This window comes from Bombina bombina, chromosome 4, assembly GCF_027579735.1.
Source record: "Bombina bombina isolate aBomBom1 chromosome 4, aBomBom1.pri, whole genome shotgun sequence".
Lineage (NCBI taxonomy): Eukaryota > Metazoa > Chordata > Amphibia > Anura > Bombinatoridae > Bombina > Bombina bombina.
In genome coordinates, this window is record NC_069502.1 from 1073772995 (window position 1) to 1073792194 (window position 19200).

The following is a 19200-nucleotide window of genomic DNA, read 5'->3' on the forward strand; positions in this document are numbered from 1 at the left end:
ACAGCAGCAGGACCCTCCATGTGAAGCAGCATGAACTTCTATGTAATTCTAACTGCGCATCTGAGGCGCAAAATTAGGCCCCCTCCCACTCTACTCCGGAGCTGTGAGCCTAAGAAATCACTCCAAAGTGATAAAAAATAGCCATGTGGTTAATAACCCAGAAAGAACCCAAAAGGACTTTCAAAGTGTCTTTTTTCCTAAGAAAACAATCGATTGCCCTAAATTAGTGTCAACTCAGCGATAATTAGCCCTGTTATGTAAGCATTCAGATGTCCGTACTAAGTCTCTGAACATAGCTTACCCTCCCCTCATGGGGATATTGTCAGTCTCTTCTAGCATTATCTCAGTCTTGTCTAGAAATAAATGACTGAACATACCTTATTGCAGTTCCCCTGCAAACTGTTCCCCCCAACTGAAGTTTTCTGGTACTCCCTCAGTCCTGTGTGGGAACAGCAGTGGATTTTAGTTACAACATGCTAAAATCATTTTCCTCTTCAGCAGAAATCGTCATCACTTTTCTGATGAAGAGTAAATAGTACAAACCGGTACCATTTAAAATAAAATTTTGATTGAAGATAATAAAAACTACAATTCTAACACCACATTCACTTTACCTCCCGGAGAGAGACCCTAGTGCTTAGAGCCGGCAAAGAGAGATGACTGGGGGGTGGAGCTAGAGGGGGAGCTATATGGACAGCTCTGCTGTGTGCTCTCTTTGCCACTTCCTGTAGGGAAGGAGAATATCCCACAAGTAAAAGGATGAATCCGTGGGACTGGATACACCTTACAAGAGAAATGATATTTAAAATGATGAATACATATTGCAATGAGTAATTTTAAGTATAACTCTCTGCTTAGTGTTTTTTATCAAGAATTGAAACCGGACTGTTTAATATCCTTTTAAGTGGGTTAGTTTCTCTGTTTTCCGATGACGTTTTGTTTGTCAATAGCACTCGCAATGGTCTGACTGTATTTAACCACTGCAAAAAAAGGGTAACAGTTGGGGCGCCACTACAGTTAAAAATTACATGGGCCTAAAGGATTAAATAAGTATTTTTTCATTATGGCCCTCTAAAAAGGAAAACTTAACACCTGCCTGCTAAAATCCTTAAAACTAACTCCTTCTGATTAATCAAAATCAAGTAAGACATGGATGGTCTATGCCAATCTTGTCAGTTTACCCCCAAATTGTTTAGAAAAGTGTTTCAATTACAATGTTGTACCGATGCTTGTATGCATGCCGCCATATTGTAACTTGTGGTACATGGCGGGCACGGCACAGTATTTAGTTATGCACGCACTGTGAGGCATGCAGAGAGTGTTCTGCAGTGTGTAAAGATATTTTTTGTGCCCGACATACGTTAAAAATATATTTTATTGGTATTACATAAGTGAGTGAGAGCATGGCTTTAGACACCACAATTAAAAAATAGTAAGCTCTGGGGAGGGACAAGAGGGAGACCAGTCCTGGAAATAAAGGGTAAGCCTTGGATAGGGAAATCCGAATTCCGAGGTCGGTGGTTATATCCAATGATTGCAGTGTACTCCTGACCCTGCAGTGCATAATATGGCACCAGAAGATCCTTGCCTTTTCCTGCCAAAGCGAAAAATCCATCCGTGTCTCAAAGCACGACTCCCACTGGCCGCCTAACAAAAGGCAGCCCAGCCTGTCACTCTTTAGGAAGTGTGTGCAAATGCAACTGAAGCCCGTCATCCAAAAGGAAGCGTCTGGCAACTCTACAAACCGGAGAGCACTTCAAACTACTGTCTATATCAAGCACTTAGCCGGTGTTCTGACAGAGTGACGGCTTTGAGCCCATGGAGTAATCGACGTTCGTGCTAGAAAAAAAGAAGTAAGCATCTCCCGGTGCAGTATTATGCACTGCAGGGTCACAAGTGGTCAGGCAACAAAACTCCCCGGTTTGTAGAGTTGCCAGACACTTCCTTGTGCGTGACGGGCTTTCAGTTGCATTTGCACACACTTCCTAAGAGCGACAGGTGGCAGTGGGAGTCACGCTTTGAGACCAAGGATGTTACGTTTTGGGCAGGAAAAGTAAGGATCTTCTGGTGCCATATTATGCACTGCAGGATCAGGAGTACACTGCAAACCATTAGATATAACCAGACCTCGAATTCGGATTTTCCCTAACAAGGCTTATCCGTCATTTTCCAGGGACTTGGTCTCCATCTTGTCCCACCCCAGAGCTTACTATTTTAAATTGTGGTGTCTAAAGCCGTGCTCTCACTCATGTAATACAATTTTAAAAAAGTAAATTTATGGCTTACCTGATAAATTTGTTTCTTTTTTAGACACAATGAGTCCACGGATTTCATCCTTACTTGTGGGATTACGCCTCCTGGTCAGTAGAGGCGGCAAAGAGCACCACAGCAGAGCTGTTATATATCTCCTCCCCTTTCCTCCCACTCCAGTCATTTGACCGAAGTTAGGAAGAGAAAGAAAAGCCAAGGTGCAGAGGTGTCTGAAGTTTACAAAAAAAACAATAACCTGTCTCATGTAACAGGGGGGGCCGTGGACTCATCGTATCTAAAAAAGAAACAAATTTATCAGGTAAGGCATAAATTTACTTTCTTTTTAAAGACACGATGAGTCCACGGATTTCATCCTTACTGTGGGATACAATATCCAAAGCTATAGTACACGGATGAAAAGGGAGGGACAAGAGAAGGAACCTAAACGAAGGCACCACTGCTTGAAGAAACCTTTTCTCCCAAAAACAGCCTCAGCCGAGGCAAAGGTATCGAATTGTAGAATTTAGAAAAAGTGTGAAGAGAAGACCAAGTTGCAGCCTTGCAAACCTGTTCAACATTTTTGATGCCCATGAGGAAGCCATAGCCCTAGTGGGAATGAGCCGTATTCTTTCAGGAGGCTGCCGTCCAGCAGTCTCATATGCAAAAACAGATGATACTCCTTAACCAAAAAGAAACGGAGGTAGCCGTAGTTTCGGACCCCTACGCTTCCCTGAAAAAATGACAAATAAAGAAGATGATTTAGAAGAAATCCTTAGTCGCTTGTAAGTAAAACTTTAAAGCACGGACTACATCCAAATTGTGAAGCAGGCGTTCCTTCTGAGGAGGATTAGGACACAAGTAAGGAACAACAATCTCCTGATTAATGTTCTTGTCTGAAACAACTTTAGGAAGAAAACCAAGTTTAGTACGCAACACCACCTTATCCGAATGAAAAATAAAATAAGGAGAATTAAATTGTATTGCCGAAAGCTCATATACTCATCGAGCAGAAGAAATAGCAACAAGAAATAAAACCTTCCAAGATAACTTAATATCTATGGAATGCATAGGTTCAAACGGAACCCCTTGAAGAACTTTAAGTACTAAATTCAAGCTCCAAGGAGGAGCAATAGGTCTAAACACAGGCCTGATTCTAGTTAAAGCCTGACAAAAAGATTGGACATCTGGAACATCTGCCAGACGCTTGTGTAACAAAATAGATAAAGCAGAGATCTGGCCCTTCAAGGAACTAGCCGACAACCCCTTCTCCAATCCTTCTTGGAGAAAAGACAAAGTCCTGGGAATCCGAACCCTACTCCATGAGAAGCCCTTGGATTCACACCAATAAAGATGTTTACGCTATATCTTATGGTAAATCTTCTAGTAACCGGCTTACGTGCTCTGAATCAAAGTATCTATGAACCGAATCAAGAAAACCTTGCCGTGATAAAATTAAGCGTTCAAGCCACGCCGGAACAATGAGGATCTCTGATGGCCCTCTCCTGTTTGATTCAAGCAATCACCCTGGGAAGGAGCGCAAACGTGGGGGGGGGGGGAATACATAGCTAGGCTGAAAGACCAAGGAACTGCCAAGGCATCTATCAGCTCGGCCTGGGGATCCCTGGACCCGTATCTCGGAAGCTTGGCATTTCTGACGAGATGCCCATAGATCCAACTCTGGCCTGCCCCATCTGAGAATCAGGTTGGAAAACACCTACGGATGGATGTTCCCACTCTCCTGGGTGAAAGGTCTGTCTGCTCAGAAAATCTGCTTCCCAGTTTACCACCCCTGGGTATGTGGATCGCCGACAGATGCAAGAGTGAGACTCCGCCCACTGAATTATCTTGGTCTACTTCTGTCATCGCTAAGGAACTCCTTGTTCCTCCCAGATTGATGTAAGCCACCGTCGTTATGTTGTCCGACTGGAAACTGATGAATTGGCCGAAGCCAACTGAGGCCAGGCCCGAAGCGCATTGAATATCGCCCTCAGTTCTAGAATGTTAATGAGAAGGGAGAGACTCTCAGTCCATACTCCCTGACCCCCTTAAAGAGCCCCAGACTGCTCCCCATCCTAAGAGGCTGGGCGTCTGTTGTCACAAATCACCCATGAAGATCTGCAAAAGCATGTCCCCTGGGAAAGATGCTCCAGAGACAACCACCATACAGAGTCTCTCGTCTCCTGATCCAGGGTTATTCGAGGAGACAAATTCTGAATAATCTCCATTCCATTGCGGAGCATGCTTAGTTGCAGAGGCCTGAGACTAAAAACGAGCAAACGGAAATGATGTCCATTGCCGCCACCATCATTCCGATTACCTCCATGCACTGAGCCACTGACGGGCCGAGGATTGGACTGAAGGGATCGGCATGTATTCAGAATCTTTAACTTTGACCTCCGTCAGAAAAATCTTCATGGATATAGAGTCGATTAGAGTCCCCAGAAAGAGAACCTTGTCTGCGGAATTAACAAACTCTTTTCCAGATTTACCTTCCACCCGTGAGTTCTCAGGAAGGAAAGCACAATGTCGGTATGAGACCTTGTTAGTTGATAAGATGACGCCTGGATTAGAATGTCATCCAGATAAGGCGCCACCCAGCTATGCCCCGAGGTCTTAGAACCGCCAGAAGAGACCCCAGAACCTTTGCGAAAATTCTGGGTGCCGTGGCCAGACCAAAAGGGAGAGCCACAAACTGAAATGCTTGTCCAGAAAGGCAAACCTCAGGAACTTGCGATGATCTCTGGATAGGAACATGACAATATGCATCCTTTAGATCCACTGTCCGTCATAAATTGACCCTCCTGGATCAATGGAAGAATGGTACGAATAGTTTCCATCTTTTTAGACTCTTGAGGTCAAAAATAGGTCTGAAAGTTCCCTCCTTTTTGGGAACTACAAACAGATTTGAATAAAACCCCTGTCTCTGTTCCTCTATTGGAACCGGACAGATTACTCCCATGGAAAGAAAGGTCTCCTACACAACGTAAGACGCCTCTTTTTTTTTTAATCTGGCCTGCAGATAATCTTGAAAGAAGAAACCTTCCTCTGGGGGAAGAATTTCTGAACTCCAGTTTGTATCCCTGAGCCACTATGTCTAAGGCCGAGGGATCCTGTACATCTCTCCACCCAAGCCTGGGTGAAAAATGAAAGTCTGCCCCCTACCAGATCCAGTCCCGGATCGGGGGTCAACCCTTCATGCTGACTTGGGAGCATGCAGCAGGTTTCTTAGATTGTTTACCCTTGTTCCACGACCTGGTTGGGTCTCCAAGGTAGATTTGGATTGGCGAATAATTCCCTTCCTGTTTAGAGGAAGCTCCCTTGAAATTTCGAAAGGAAACGAAAATTACTCTGCCGACCCCTCTGTTTGGATTTTTATCCTGAGGGAGGAGATGACCCTTGCCTCCCGTGATGTTGGCAATAATTTCCTTCAAGTCAGGTTCAAACAGGGGTCTTCCCCTTGTAAGGAATAGCCAGAAGTTTAGACTTGGATGAAACATCCACGGACCAAGGCTTCAACCATAAGGGTCTGCGGGCTAAAATGGAAAAACCCGAACTCTTAGCCGCCAATTTAGTAATCTGCAGAGAAGCATCCGTAATAAACAAATTGGCTAATTTGAGAGCCTTAATCAGATCCTGTATCTCTTTCAAAGAGGTCTCCGTTTTAAGAGAGACTCTTCCAGAGCCTCAAACCCAATAAGCAGCCGCACTGGTAACCGTAACAATGCAAGCCATCGGGATGCAATAGCAAACCCCTGATGAAATAAATGATCCTCTTAAGAAGACCCTTCCAACTTCTTGTCCATAGGGTCTTTGAAAGCACAACTATCCTCATAGGAATAGTATTCCGTTGGGTAAGGTAGAAAATAGCTCCTCCACCTTAGGAACCCGTCTGCCAAGAATCCCTAACAGCGTCAGCTATAGGGTACATTTTCTTAAAAACAGGAGAAGAAGAGAAAGGGATACCTGGTCTCTCCCATTCCTTAGCAATAATCTCAGAAGATCTCTTGGGAACTGGAAAGAGTATCAGAGTAAGAAGGAATTTCTAAGTATCTGTCCAACTTACCCAATTTCTCTGGAGGGAACCACTATTTGACTCACAGTCGTCCAAAGTTACCAAAACCTACCTCAGTAAAAGGCGGAGGTGTTCTAGCTTAAACCTGAAAGAAACCACTTCTGAATCAGTCAGAGGTTAATGCACTACTGAGTCAGAAAGTTCACCTTCGGATAGGACCTCCATACCCTCCAACTCAGGACTCTGGGAGGGTGCATCTGAGATCCGCCATCATAGAATCAGAAGCTGCATTGACCACGTGGTTCTCCTTCCTTTTACACTATGCCTTGAAAGTATGGGAAAGGCAGATAACGCATCGGAAAGCGTAGAGGACATAACTTCAGCTATGTCCTTTAATGTGAACGCAGCAGAAACTGGAGGATAAGTACCTGGGCTCCGCTTGAGCAGGTGTTAAGGGCTGTGGCGCTTGGGGAGAAAGTGAAACGCCCTCTCAATGCAGTGAGACAAAAAGTCTCAACAGGAGGTTCCACATTGGCATTCCAACACATGGAACATGTAACATTCTGGAGATCTTCCATGATAACACAAGGCAAGGCAAAAATTTGGTCCTGGCTCCTTAATTATAGAAGCCGTTAATTTATGCCAGAAAACTATGTGTACAGCACTAATATAACTGCTGTCTGTCTTTAAAATTTAAACGACTAGTAATTTTTACTGCACCAGCTAATCTGAAAGACAAATTCTATGCAATGCGAATAAACTAAAAGAAAAACCACCTCCTCGTCTCAACAGCTCTGGCTGAGGCGCCTACCTGCCCCCACGGACAACCGACCACTCCTAATCATGTCTCAGAACGCTAAAAACCGCCTGCTTTACTATCAACCTTGCGGTCTTAGCGTAACACTGGACCTGCAATGAGGCTCACTGCACACAGGATGTCGGGACTCCGGAGCAATAATAAACTGTGCAGTTTCTCCCAAGTGCGCAAAAGTTAACCCGCCATTTGTGGGCGTCAGGCAAAACCTTTCGGCTAAAACTATAGTGAAAAACTATCGCCAGACAGTAAAAAGGTTCCCAAACATAACCCAGAAAAAAAAAAATACACAGCCTTGCACCGGAGCCTTTTTATTTTAGAGCTCCGGGGAAAATATATATCCCCAGCGTCATGCCCACAGTATCAATAAACAGTGGTTAGTAGGGAAGCCCTCTCAATAACGAGCCCATGTCCCCCAAAGTTACAGTCCCAGCATATTTTTTAACAGTGCCAGTTGTCATGACTTCTATGAAAGCCAAATGTTCTGTGAAACGGGGTGAGCCCTTCCCAAGAGAGTCCATTTCCCCAATATCAGATAAGGATGTGCATAGTCATTTTTGAGGTAATATATGTCCCAGAAAAAATAAAAGACTGTTCTTACCTCTATGCGGACCGACAGCATGACAGTTCCCACAGGATCAAGAGGTCTTCTCCCTCCTATAGCCCTGGTGGACACATACAGGGCCTTAGATAATATCTGCTAAGGGCCATCAACTGAAGGGCAGCAACACCGTATGGGAGGCGCAGTGAGAATTATGTCCCACCAGTTCCCATTGCGTTAAAGCCACCAGCAGCTCTACTCTAGACTGACAAGGAATACGGCTACACCCTATAGTAAAATAGCACTCACTGGTACCCTTTTAAAAATAATAAACTCTGGATTGAAGAATCTAACACCTTCACTTACCTCTTCCTATCGCTAACACAGGCCAAGAGAATGACTGGAGTGGGGGAGGGAAGGGAGGAGCTATATATACAGCTCTGCTGTGGTGCGCTTTGCCTCCTCCTGCTGACAGGAGGCGTAATCCCACAAGTAAGGATGAAATCCGTGGACTCATCGTGTCTTTTAAAAAGAAATATTTTATTAGTATATCAGGCACAAAAAAAAAAAAATCTTCACACACACACTGCAGAACACGCTTTGCATGCCTCACATGAGCGTGTGCTGCAGATGTGATTGCTCCCTAAAACCGCATACATAATGAAACACTGCCGTGCGCATCATGTGACAGCTGTGCCCATGTACAACGCAAGTTACAATATGGCAGCATGCATAAAAGCATTAAGCACAGGTACAACATTGTAATTGAAATCACTTTTTAAACAATTTGGGTAAACTGACAAGATGGCAGACATCATGCTTACTTGATTTTTGAGTAATCAGAGTTCAATTTAAAGGACTGTTAAACCTAGAATATGTTATATAATTCTGCACATTGCCAGCACACTCAATGCAGCTCGCCAACATATAAAAATTACTTGCATCCATAGAGAATTACAATCCAGGAAGGACGAACATGATAGTCTTAAATCACCAAATCAGAGAGAGTTGAGTGTTGGGATTAAGAATATCAAACTGATATCTGAAAACAATCCCTGCACCATTGATTCAGAATGCAAAGCTGAAGAGGTCTTAAATAAAATCGAGCAAAGGTGAACACATCCGATGCTGCAGTTATGAGACCTAAAACTTCCATGCACTTAGCCACTGAAAGGAATAATAGAGACTGAAGGTTTAGACAGGCTAACACCAATTACAAGTCATGACACTGAATCTGGAAACTAGGGTTGCACCAATACCGATACTAGTATCGGTACCCGATACCAAGTATTTGCATGAGTACTTGTACTCGTGGCAAATGCACCAATACTTAAACCGATACCTCCACTTACTACCCATTATGCTACCTTGTGACGTTTTTTTCAAAACTGCATGTTCCCATTTCATTTTAAACTGGAGTGGAGACTAAACTAAAAATTGTTTACTACTGTCTGCCAAATACAAAATTGCTGTTATTTGTATTATTGTAGGTAGAGATCACTGTACCTCCGTTCAGACAAACCCCTGAAGTACTGGCAGTTCATAAACAGATTTCCAGCTCTGGCTAAAATTGACCAAAAATATCTTTCTGCCCCATACAGTAGTGTGGAAAAGTTAAAGACTGTTCAACTTAGAGTCGGACCTCCATACAAATGTCAGATTGATGTTTTTATAACAGCCTACAACCCAATTGCATCACCCCTTTAAATTTAATATTTTATTGTAATATTTTTTATTTATAAACCAGGTTCAGTAAACTTTTGACAAATAAAACTGTTTATTATTTCATAATGTCTTTTGAATTAGTCCTTTATAATTATAAAGCAGGAATCTTAAATAATTAGTCTGTATTGTGCTTGGTAAACTGGTCACATGACATTAAAAAAAAAGTATCGGTAATTGGTATCAGTGAGTATTTGAAAACAAGTATCGGTACTTGTACTCGGTCATAAAAAAATGGTAATCGGTGCAAGCCCTACTGGAAACCCAAAAAAAAAAAAAAAAAAAAAAAAAAGTGACCCTTGTCTGAATCACGAAACTCAAAGGTAAATTAAATCCTCTAACCATGTCTTGAATAAACAAAACTAGTTGATTATGAGAGATTCTAGTAAAGTAAAAGATTGAACTAATACAAGATGTCATCCAAATAAGGAAACACCGCAATACCCTACTCTCTGATTAACAGAAAGAAGGGCACTAAGAACATTTAAAAAGAGTCATAGTAAAGGACCTCGCTAGACCAAATGGAAAAGCGACAAATTGGTAAAGCTTGTCTAAAAAGGAGAATCTCAGAAACAAAAAGTGGTCTGAATGAATTAAATTATGGAGGATAAATGGTCCTGTAAAATTATAGTACACATGAAATGACCTTGCTGAACAAGAGGCATAAAAGTCCTTATATTCGCAAAAGTTGAAAACTCTTACAAAACGATATAAAGTTTTTTAGATCCAAGATTGGTCTGAATAAACCTTCCTTCTTTGGGACAAAGAATAGATAAATAGTAAGCAAATCCCTGTTCCTGCTAAGAACTGGTACAAACACTCCAGAAAACTCCAGTTCTGTAACATATTTCAGAAAAACCTGAACATTCACAGAGTTGTATTGAACCAAAAGAAAGAGAAAGCGAAAAAGAAAAAAGGAAAAAAAGAAAGAAAGAGAAAGGGAAAAAAAGAAAAAAAGAAAAGAAAGAAAAGAAAGAAAGAAAAATAAAAGAAAAAAAGAGAAATAGAAAAAGAAAGAGAAAAAGAAAGAATCTTCCCATAGAAGGTCCTCCATTCTAAAAATCTATTCAAATCCTAAAAATAATATTTTATGATTTGGACTGAATCCATTAAAAAATTATTTAATCTGCCCCCCCACCAGAAGAACTGGTTTGAGAACCACACCTTCATGCAGTTTTAATAACTAGTATTTATAGTTTTTCTCCCAGAAGGATACAAAAAATGCTTTCCAGTTGGTGGCTGAAAAAAAGTTATTACCCAAAATAAATTAAATTATTACCCAAATAAAAATAAACACAATTTATTGACCTCAAAGCCTGAAGGGCTGTATTGACCCTGCCGGGATATAAATCTGTGACCCTTGGATCTTTGAACAAGCGTTCATAGTCTGGACATTCACCAACTGATCTACATCACCAGGCTAAAAGTAGGGCAGAAAAAAAACTTCAGAAATAGTGGAGACAATAGAAATTAAAAATTATTATCGATAGAGATAATTAAATTTATTTGAAACCATGATAATAGATATAGTAAACATAATAAAATAAAATATATCTGAAGTAAACAGATATATACTTGAGAATCTGAAACTCTGCTTATGCAGACTGCTCAACAAAAGGTTGAGAGAGACAGAATGTCAGCCACAGATCAAGTTGGGCTAAAAATATAACAGTACGTGAATATGCTCTACTAAGGTTATATTCAAACTATAAAGAATCCTAAAAATAATTACCAATTTCCATAGAAATAGTAGTACAGTCCCAAAAGGGAATCATGATAAACCATTCTCTAGAGCATATTACAGATAGTATATTGAATTAGAAATAAAAAAACCTCAGGAGCAAATTAAAATCTTAAAATCCAGAATTAAAATTGATAATAACAGTTAATAGGAGGATTAGGCTCCTAAAAGCTAAAAAACACAAAAATGTTTCTTAACAAAGAACAAAAAATGTTCAAACAAAAAATAAGGATCCTTTGAGCCAAAGAAACCTTCATCAGTAGCATAAACTTAAATATGCTGTCGGTCAGAACAAAATTAACTTAAATCATAAAAATTTTGAAAAGACCTTGCAAGTTTACTTAGAGGCATAATAGCAGCCCATAACCTTTATGGTAAAGGCAAATAACATGATATTTGCAGAAGAAAAGGGAAATTTATTCTTACCTGATAAATTTGTTTCTTTTAAGATACGATGAGTCCACAGATTTCATCCTTACTTGTGGGATATCACCTCCTGGTCAGCAGGAGGAGGCAAAGAGCACCACAGCAGAGCAGTATATATAGCTCCTCCCTTGCCTCCCACTCCCAGTCATTCGACCGAAGATAGGAAGAGAAAGGAAAAGCCAAGGTGCAGAGGTGACTGAAGTTTAACAAAAGTAAAGACCTGTCTTAGAAGAAACAGGGGGTGGGCCATGGACTCATCGTATGGTAAAAGAAACAAAATTTATCAGGTAAGAATAAATTGCCCTTTTTCTTTTACAAGATACAATGAGTCCACGGATTTCATCCTACTTGTGGGATACAATGCCAAAGCTATAGTACACGGATGAAACGGGGAGGGACAAGACAGGGAACCTAAATGGAAGGCACCACTGCTTGAAGAACTTTCCTCTCAAAAACAGCCTCAGGACAAGGCAAAAGTATCGAATTTGTAAAATTTAGAAAAAGTGTGAAGAAACGACCAAGTTGCATCTTTGCAAATCTGTTCAACAGAAGCATCATTTTTGAATGCCCATGAGGAAGCCACAGCCCTAGTGGAATAAGCCGTAATTCGTTCAGGGAGCTGCTGTCCAGCAGTCTCATATGCAAAATGGATGATACTCTTCAGCCAAAAAGAAAGAGAGGTAGCCGTAGCTTTCTGACCCCTACATTTCCCAGAAAAAACAACAAACAAGGAAGACGATTGATGAAAAGCCTTAGTCGTCTGAAAGTAGAACTTCAAAGCATGGACCACGCCCAAATTATGTAACAGATGTTCCTTCTTAGAAGGATTAGGACACAAGGAAGGAATAACAATTTCCCGATTAATATGTTTATTTGAAAACTTAGGAAGAAAACCAGGTTTGGTACGTAACACCACCTTATCGGAATGAAAAATAAGATAAGGAGAATCACATTGTAATGCCGAAAGCTCAGATACTCTACGAGCAGAAGAAATAGCAACCAAAAATAAAACTTTCCAAGATAATAACTTAATATCTATGGAATGCATAGGTTCAAACGGAGCCCCTTGAACTTTAAGAACTAAATTCAAACTCCAAGGAGGAGCAATTAATCTAAACACAGGCCCGATTCTAGTCAGAGCCTAACAAAAAGATTGAACATCTGGAACATCTGCCAGACGCTTGTGTAGCAAAATAGACAAAGCAGAAATCTGTCCCTTTAAGGAACTTCCTGACAACCCTTTCTCCAATCCTTCTTGGAAAAAAGACAAAATTCTGGGAATCCTAACTACTCCATGAGTAGCCCTTGGATTCGCACCAATAAAGATATTTATGCCATATCTTATGGTAAATCTTTCTAGTAACAGGCTTACCTGCCTGAATCAAGGTATCAATGACCGAATCAGAAAACCCTCGCTTAGAAAAAAAATCAAGCGTTCAATCTCCAAGCAGTTAGCTGCAGAGAAACTAGATTCGGATGATGGAAGGGTCCCTGAATGAGAAGGTCTTTCCTCAATGGAAGCTTCCATGGTGGCTGAGATGACATGTCCACCAGATCGGCATACCAAGTCCTGCGAGGCCACGCAGGAGCGATGAGGATCACCCATGCCCTCTCCTGTTTGACTCGAGCAATGATCCGGGGAAGGAGAGCAAATGGAGGGAACACATAAGCTAGGCTGAAAGACCAAGGCACTGCCAAGGCATCTATCAGCTCGGCCTGGGGATCCCTGGACCCGGGACCTGTATCTCGGAAGCTTGGCATTCTGACGAGATGCCATAAGATCCAACTCCGGCCTGCCCCATCTGATAATCAGGTTGGCAAATACCTCCGGATGGAGTTCCCATTCCCCCGAATGAAAAGTCTGTCTGCTCAGAAAATCCGCTTCTCTGTTGTCCACACCTGGGATGTGGATCGTCGACAGATAACAAGAGTGAGACTCTGCCCACTGAATTATCTTTGCTACTTCTGTGATAGCTAAGGAACTCCTTGTTCCTTCCTGATGATTGATGTAAGCTACAGTAGTAATGTTGTCCGACTGGAATCTGATGAATTTGGCCGAAGCCAACTGAGGCCAAGCCTGAAGCGCATTGAATATTGCTCTCAACTCTAGGATATTGATGGGAAGTAGACTCCGTACGATTCCATACACCCTGAGCCCTCAGGGAGTTCCAGACTGCTCCCCATCCTATCAAACTGGCATCCGTTGTCACTATCACCCATGAGGGTCTGCAGAAGCATGTCCCCTGGGATAGATGATCCAGTGACAACCACCATAGAAGAGAGTCCCTTGTCTCCTGATCTAGAGGTATTTGAGAAGATAAAATTTGTATAATCTCCATTCCACTGACTGAGCATGCTCAGTTGCAGAGGTCTGAGATGAAAACGAGCAAACGGAATTATGTCCATTGCCGCTACCATCAATCCGATCACCTCCATGCACTGAGCCACTGACTGATTGGTCTGAAGGGCTCGGCATGTATGCAGAATCTTTAATTTTCTGACCTCCGTCAAAAAGATTTTCATGGATAGAGTCGATTAGAGTTCCCACAAAAGGAACCCTTGTCTGAGGGAATAGCGAACTCTTTCCCAGATTCACCTTCCACCCGTGAGTCCTCGGAAGGATTGAACAATGTTGGTATGAGACTTTGCTAGCTGATAAGACGCCTGGATCAGAATATCATCCAGATAAGGCGCCACTGCAATGCCCCGCGGTCTTAGAACCGCCAGCAGAGACCCCAGAACCTTTGTGAAAATTCTGGGTGCCGTGGCCAGACCAAAAGGAAGAGCCACGAACTGAAGATGTTTGTCCAGGAAGGCAAACCTCAGGAACTTGTGATGATCTCTGTGGATAGAAACATGAAGATATGCATCCTTTAGATCCACGGTAGTCATAAATTTACCCTCCTGGATCAATGGAAAAATGGTACGAATAGTTTCCATCTTGAATGATGGAACTCTGAGAAACTTGTTTAGACTTTTGAGGTCTAAGATAGGTCGGAACATTCCCTCTTTTTTGGGAACTACAAAGAGATTCGAATAATACCTGTCCCCTGTATCAGAACATATTACTCCCATGGAAGAGAGGTCTCCTACACAACGTAAGAACGCCTCTCTTTATCTGGTCTGCAGATAGAGAAAGAAGAAACCTTCCTCTGGGGGAAGAGTTTCTGAACTCCAACTGATATCCCTGAGATACAATTTCTAGTGTCCAGGGATCCTGAACATCTCTTATCCAAGCCTGGACGAAGAGAGAAAGTTTGCCCCCCACTAGATCCAGTCCCAGATCGGGGGCTGACCCTTCATGCTGACTTGGAAACAGCAGTAGGCTTCTTTGATTGTTTACCCTTGTTCCAAGACTGGTTGGGTCTCCAAGTGGACTTGGTTTGTGAATAGTTCCCCCATCCTGTTTAGAGATAAAGGAAGGGTGAACTCCCTTGAAATTTCGAAAGGAACGAAAATTACTCTGTCGCCCTTTCTGTTTGAACTTCTTATCCTGAGGGAGGGAATGACCCTTACCTCCTGTGATGTCAGAAATAATTTCCTTCAAGTCAAGGCCCGAACAGGGTCTTCCCTTGTAAGGAATGGCCAAAAGCTTAGACTTAGACGATACATCCACAGACCAAGATTTTAACCATAAGGCTCTGCGTGCTAAGATAGAAAATCCTGAACTCTTAGCCGCCAATTTGGTAATCTGCAAAGAAGCATCAGTAATAAATGAATTAGCTAATTTGAGATCCTCAATCCTATCCTGTATTTCTTCCAAAGAAGTCTCAGTTTTAAGAGATTCTTCCAGAGCATCAAACCAATAAGCAACCGCAGTCGTAACAATGCAGGCCGCCGGTTGCAATAGCAACCCCTGGTGAACATAGATCTTTTTAAAGAGACCCTCAAATTTGTTATCCATAGGGTCTTTGAAGGCACAACTATCCTCGATAGGAATAGTAGTTCGTTTAGCTAAGGTGGAAATGGCTCCCTCCACTTTAGGGACCGTCTGCCAAGAGTCCCTAATGGCATCAGCTATAGGGTACATTTTCTTGAAAATAGGAGAAGGGGAGAATGGAATACCCGGTCTCTCCCATTCCTTAGCAATAATTTCTGAAGTCCTATTAGGAACTGGAAAAACATCAGAATAAGAAGGGACCTCCAAGTATCTGTCCAACTTACTCAATTTCTCTGGAGGAACCACTATTGAATCACAGTCATCCAGAGTTACCAAAACCTCCCTTAGTAACAGGCGGAGGTGTTCAAGCTTAAATCTGAAAGATACCACATCTGAATCCGTCAGAGGTAAGACACTTCCAGATAGGACCTCCGTACCCTTCAATTCAGAGCCCTGGAAGGGTATATCTGAGATCGCCATCAAAGCATCAGAAGTTGTATGGACCAAGTGGTTATCCTTCCTACTGCGTTTGCCTTGAAGTACAGGAAAGGCAGATAACGCCTCAAAGTGTAGATGACATAACCGCAGCGATGTCCTGCAGAGTAATTGCGGCATACTCTGAGTCATCTGTTCATATTTTACAGCTCAATACTTGATAAATGAGGAAAAAAAAAAAAAAAAGCGGACACTGCGTTTTTACGTTTTAAACTCACAATCTCTGCAATTGAGCAATGTCTTAGGGACAGAATCAAACACTTGCACACCGGATAAAAAAAATCTGTCACCACGACTATCAGCTCGATTGCGGCATGCCTAAGACCGCTTGTGAGGTTATAGAAACAAGCGGACTTAGGAGCCGTAAGGAATGCTGCCGATCGGATCACTTTCAGAACAACTGCACGGCTAAGCGCGCGAACACTAAGCCTTGACCTTCGTGGGCGGCAAACAAACTCAACCTAAAAGATCCCGGCAAAAAAATTTACAACACCGCCATGCACCGGTGTCCATTAACTCGACTCAGATACCACTCCCAGTGTCAGCCCCATGCTCTATAGTGAAAACACCTAATAGAGATTCTTTTGGCAAAGGTCCAGTTAATCTGAACACCTAAATAAGGATCCCAGCGTTTCTAGGCCTATTTTAATAAATGTCAGTACAGCCTGAGAAAAATCATTGTGTCGGTTGTCATTCTCTCATCCCATAATGAGAACCCACACACTTAATAGGAAAGCCCTTTTTTCCAGAGCCCATAGTCCAACAGAATAGCAGTTTACAGCCAATTCTGAGATATGCTGAAAGCCCCAGAAATAAGAGACTGCACTTACCTCTATGCTGAGTAACAGCATGAAAGTCTCACAGTATCAAGAGGTCCCTCTCCCTCCTGCAGCCCTGTGAACACAGAAGGGCCTTAGTTAAAATTCTCTAAGACAATCAACATAAGGACAGCACAAGAATGGGAGGCGCAGTGAGGCTAAAACACCACCAGTTCCCATTGCTTTAAAGCCACCTGTAGCTCTACTCTAGAGGCTGACAAAGAATACGGCTACACACTATAGCAAAATAGCACACTTTGGTACCATTTTAAAAATAATAAACTCTTGATTGAAAAATCTAAACACCTCACTTTACCTCTTCCCATCACTAACACAGGCAAAGAGAATGACTGGGGTGGGAGGGAAGGGAGGAGCTATATATACACAGCTCTGCTGTGGTGCTCTTTGCCTCCTCCTGCTGACCAGGAGGCGATATCACACAAGGATGAAATCCGTGGACTCATTGTATCTTGTAAAAGAAATCAAGTACATGAACTGAGAAAGTAAAAACAGTGTCATTGTACATATAGAAACATTAGCATAAAATATGATAAATAAAGGTCACATAATTGAGCTGAAGAAAATAACAGCTTAATAATGGAAAAATCACTTAGTTTTGTAGAATTGTGCTTCAGGATCAGAATGAGACATCTCGCGAAATGTAACAGAAAATGAAAAACAACATCAAGCAAAACATTTTCCACAATGTAACAGTTTCAGTAGATAGAAAAAAACAAAGATAGTATTTTTTAAAACAAAAAAATAAAATAAAAAAGCAGGCATAATAGCTTTCAAAAATTATGAAAGCAGCGAGCAATAGAGGGGTAAAATAACTAAATTTTAGCGCCAAGAATGACGCATTACGTAAAAGGAAGTTAAAAAAAAAATTGGCACAAAACAAACACCAGGAAATGACGCAACTCGCGTCATAACAAATGCGACTTCGCGCCAAATCAACTACCGTCAACAAAGACGCAGGAAATGATGAAATATGCGTTCGCGGAAAAAATCATTTGCGCCAAGAATGACGCAATAAATAACAGCATTTTGCATCCTCACGAGCCTAGATTTGCCAGCGAAAAAATTGAAAAACAAGTTAAATTAGAAAGACAAACCCCAGGCATGAAAAAAAAAAAAAAAAGTTTATTTAAACTTCCCAAACATGATTCCTATACTGAAACTGTTTAGACTGCAAAAAGAAATACACACCTAACTTATGGCAAATATAAGTAAAATACATATTTAAAAATTTATATTACTACATAAAGTGCCAAACCATAGCTAAGAGTGTCTTAAACAATGATACATACTTTACCAAAAGACACCCATCCACATATAGCAGACAGCCAAACCAGTACTGAAAACTATCAGCAGAGGTAATAGTATATAAGAGTATATAGTTCGATCTGAAAAGGGAGGTAGGAGATGAATACCTACGACCGATAACAGAGAACCCTTGAAAAGATTTCCCGCGAAAGAAACCATAAAATCAATAGGCGATACTCTTCACATCCCACTGAAACACTGTACTCAGAGGAATTGAGCTTCAGAATCCTAACATCATAGAAGAAATCATAAAAACTATGCACAAACTTACTTCACCACCTCCATAGGAGGCAAAGTTTGTAAAACTGAGTTGTGGGGTGTGGTGGGGGGTGTATTTATAGGCATTTTGAGGTTTGGGAAACTTTGCCCCTCCTCGTAGGAATGTATATCCCATACATCAGTAGCTCATGAACTCTTGCCAATTACATGAAAGAAATACTGTGCATATAACAGGGTATTGCCATGTCCCTGTATCCTTCAGCTGCTGTGAATCTATCTTCTTGATAAAAAGTCTCCAGGATAAAGGGTCTCACATTGACCTTAGCTCCCAAATATAAATCCACAAGCAAGAAGCTTAAAAAACACTATTCTCAACAATCTCCAGTGAGGCAAAGAACAGAACTGAATGGAGATGGGATGGATTTTAAGCTCTTCTTGACCACCGCCTAGTGAAGGGAAATATAACCCATATGTTATGGAGCCCTATTAACCATCATTGTTAAGAAAAAAATTATATTAGTTGAAAGATTCAGTTTCATTATAATGGGAACTGACAAGTAATTTTAGATTATAAGCCTGTTATCAGATCTCTCCCACTGATTACACTTGGGGACAGTTATAAACAAGCTAAAAAAGTAACAGCATGCAATTTTAAACATCTTTCCAACTTACTTATATTATCTAATTTGCTTTGTTCTCTTGGTATAATTGATTGAAACACATACCTAGGTAGGCTTAAGAGCAGCAATGCACTACTGAGAACTAGCCTCTGATTGGTGACTGCACATAAATGTCTTATAGGCTTGTCTGTGCATTTAGCTACCTCTCTGTAGTGCATCTGCTCCTTCAACAAAGTGTTACAAGAAAATTCAGTATTTAGTAGAAGTAAATTTGAAAGAGACACACATTTCTCAATGACCGATAATGGCCATTCCTTGCAGTTGGATGGGGACAAG

General features: G+C 41.5%; 1 protein-coding gene across 1 annotated transcript in view; it reads right to left on the reverse strand.

The window, feature by feature from the left end:
• Positions 1-19200, reverse strand: part of MSH6 (mutS homolog 6) — a gene marked incomplete in the record, with an annotated part of 174352 nt that overhangs the window by 96888 nt on the left and 58264 nt on the right.